A 3,321-nucleotide genomic window follows, 5' to 3' on the forward strand; every position below is an offset into this window, starting at 1 on the left:
TGCCGGGCGTGCCGCAGGCCGGCACGGCCCAATTGCCACCTTGCCCTCTGATCTATTGACAAAAGGCACCATATAAAAAATTGAAGAGTTAGGACAATCTTATGGAGATGATTTTTGGGGGAAACACTATTTACATCGGGGCCGACAAATGTTATGAGTTGATTTGGGGTTTCTGATTGATTTGATAGGGCTGAAACGGAGTTGATTCTAGCGAGTAAATGATTAACTGTCGAAGTTTTTATAGATTGGCATCAACTACCACTAATAGAAGTTTAAAATAAAGAGATAGCTGGCAATGTCAAAGCAAGGGAGTAGTAGTAGCATCTCCCAAAATGAAATTTAATGTTTGAATATGGAATATTCCCTAAACGTGCAACTAAAAAATTCCTTTTCTGCTCTGAGCAGTTTAATTGCCTTTATTGTTCTTCATATGCTAAAAATCTTACTAAATTTTGCAGTTTAAAGAGCACATATACAAATATAACATGGAATCGAATGGAAAGCTTGACTCGAGAGGGTATTCACCTCCTCCAGCTGGGCCAGCAGTGCTCATTCTTCCCAACTCCTCGGTTAAAGAGTGGAATAACATTGTGGCTGCTGGTAAGAATGGCATTGCTTTGACGGAACTGTAGCGGAGGGGCAAGTGGGACCACTGATAGGACTGGTTGACATTGGTGCTAGTGAGAATGTCTACTTATTTCTTATATCCTTGCCAGGCGTAAAAAAAGATGAAAGTAAGTTGTTTTCATTTTAGAAAAACTGGTAGATTATCGAGCATCTTCATTTTCATGCGAAAAGATTATTATAATTTGTTCTCTACTGAGACCAAAACTAGTCTTCTAAACTCATAAATGTTCTTGAGGAAATGCATATGAGAAATTTCACAAACTGCATATTGATGCTTTTGCTCAATTTTTCGGCATGATAAGTAATGAGAAGTTGCATTGGGATTGACAAATAAGGTAACTAAGGTATTTTGAATATAATCATTACTTCTATGAGAAATGAGAACCACCAAATTTAGTATGCTATTACATGATGCTGCTTTCCATATCAATATGTTCTTTTTTTTTGGAAAATGTCCAAATCCTTTCTATTCTAAAAGCCTAAACCACTGAAATTTCGTCAACCATCTTTTGAGAAAATTCCATACCTTTGTTTTCTTAAATTTTCCCACTCTATCCAATTTTGGCAGGGTATATTCGCCATTTCGCATCGTAAAGATATCGGTAAATATCTTGCCACCTGTAATCTTCACCATGCCACGCGTTTTCATCTGCGCTTGTGATCTCCATTGGTTTGTCCGCTAATAGAATACGTGTTATATGCGGGTTTTAGCGAAACCTTCCCCCTCTTCTCTCTGCTTGGATTTCTTCTTCTTGAGCTCGCTTCCATCTCCATCGCCAACACCACTATACCAAGAATCTTGGTAATTTCTTGATTAAAGCTCTCACCACTGGCTGTTTTTCTACTTTTTATATTTTTAGGTTTTTTCCTTTTAGTTTTTTTTTGTAGGGTTTTTGAATGTTTCGTGGTTGATGCAGATATTAAAGAATTTTACCAGTAGTGCGATCCAAGTTAGGATTTCTCCTTATTTAATTTAATTTAATTTTTTTTCTTTGTCATTGTGTTCTCTTATTTTTCCTGCATGTCTGGTTTCCTATAGGTTTTTTTATACATAGATTGAATGTTTTGTATTCTTTTTTTTTTCCAAAATTTTCTTCATGTCATTGTGTTCTCTTATTTTTTCTCCATTTCTATTTTCCGATAGGGTTTTTGATATATAGATGGAATGTTTTTATTTTGTTCTTTTCTTTCGTTTGTGTATTTTATTTTTTATATTATTGGAGGTTTGATTGTGCTATTTTTTCATATTAGAACTTCTTTGTGGTAACATTTTGTTTTTTTCATGGATCCGAGAGACGAGACCAGCTTCTTTCACTTATTGCATCTTCAGTTGAATCTACTAACTGAAAATATGCATTTCTTGTGGGTGGAATTTTAGTATGGTAATACACAAACACACACTCAGTTTTTAACTTCTCAGTCTCTATCTCTTTCAGTTAGGCATGACTTTCCTGAAGGTAAGCTCCTATTTCTAGGGTGGATTAGAGAAACATTCGATCGGTAAGTACTATTTTTGGATTTCCTTAGTCATTTTGTATTTTAGGAATATGATAAAATATGTTTTACTTGTTTGATTTTTATTTTATGCCTTCTCATTTTTTTATAAACTTCTTTTGTAGTCTACATTCAGTTGATTCTGCTTTTGGTTCATTGTCCATATGGGGATTTCAAATGTGGTCTTCTTTGCTGGTACTCTGTTATGCAGTCACAAGTTACTGGGAGGAAGCCCTTTGACATGAATCACACAGGTACTGGGGCATCTATTCAGAATAGAACTGCTTCTTTCTCTAGCAATGAGCCTGTAGACCTGCATGATCTTCCTGGCAAGCATTACACCACAAGGGAAGGCGGAGCGTTGCACACATTGATGATTTTAAGTACTTGAGCTTGCTAATCCATTGGTTTTTTACTGTTTATGAATTCTATTCATGGCAAAGCTCTGCTTGTAATTTCCTTGCTTCTCATCTCTTTAGTTGCAAAATATTTCGAGTAATTAAAAATTCTTGAAGAAAAACTATGTTTGTTTTGTGTTTATATGATTCCTTTTTTGGAAAATGGGTCTTTTAATTTTTGTGGTCTTGTGTATTTTTCATGGTTAGTGGGATCGCAAGAGTAGTTTGGGCTAAATTTGGTTTATATCTTCAATTATCTCTGACTGGGTGCTTATGGTTTCTCTCTTGTGTTGGTTATTTGGTAACTGAGTTAACTGGTTCTCATGTGGAGTTTTGTCAGTTTCATATTATTGGGATTTGAGTCTTGCTTTCAAAATAATGTACCCAAAAGAAAATACAGCTACACATTAATACCAAATGCAACATTAGAACGAAAGAAGAGTTTTTTCACTTCAAAACATATCCAAACTAAATTATTCAATTAATAAGATATAAGAGAGGAGAAGAATTACTAGAATACAGTTCCCTCAAGCAATCTTCATTGAGTCGGTGTATAAATTGAGAATCCAACAGTAAGGTAAAATTTGCATCTGATTGTGCCTTGGGCTTTCCCAAGTGGACACTGAGACTTGGCAGATCACGAGCCTTTTTTGTTATCCAATGGGGCTTATGTGAATGTCAACCAGTAAACATGCTGCTTGAGAACCAACAGTGGGCTTCCACAAATGACACTGAGAGTTTGAGACATGCAAATGGAGAATCCACTTATTTTAGACAACACATTGACAACCAAGTCCACTTC

General features: G+C 35.6%; 1 long non-coding RNA gene across 2 annotated transcripts; it reads left to right on the forward strand.

Annotated features, from left to right (window-relative positions):
* The first annotated feature begins 1,383 nt into the window (after positions 1 to 1,383).
* LOC143857359 (uncharacterized) lies at positions 1,384 to 2,659 on the forward strand. 2 transcript variants are annotated; one of them, XR_013238633.1, is made up of 3 exons: positions 1,384 to 1,429; positions 2,064 to 2,127; positions 2,247 to 2,659. It is a non-coding gene; the product is annotated as an uncharacterized LOC143857359 (long non-coding RNA). The 2 variants fall into 2 exon arrangements; XR_013238632.1 differs by having other exon boundaries at positions 2,333 to 2,659.
* The last annotated feature ends 662 nt before the right edge of the window (positions 2,660 to 3,321 follow it).

The sequence above is a fragment of the Tasmannia lanceolata genome, unplaced genomic scaffold (assembly GCF_043159265.1).
Source record: "Tasmannia lanceolata isolate RefF3 unplaced genomic scaffold, GAP_Taslan_0.1 ptg000024l, whole genome shotgun sequence".
NCBI lineage: Eukaryota > Viridiplantae > Streptophyta > Magnoliopsida > Canellales > Winteraceae > Tasmannia > Tasmannia lanceolata.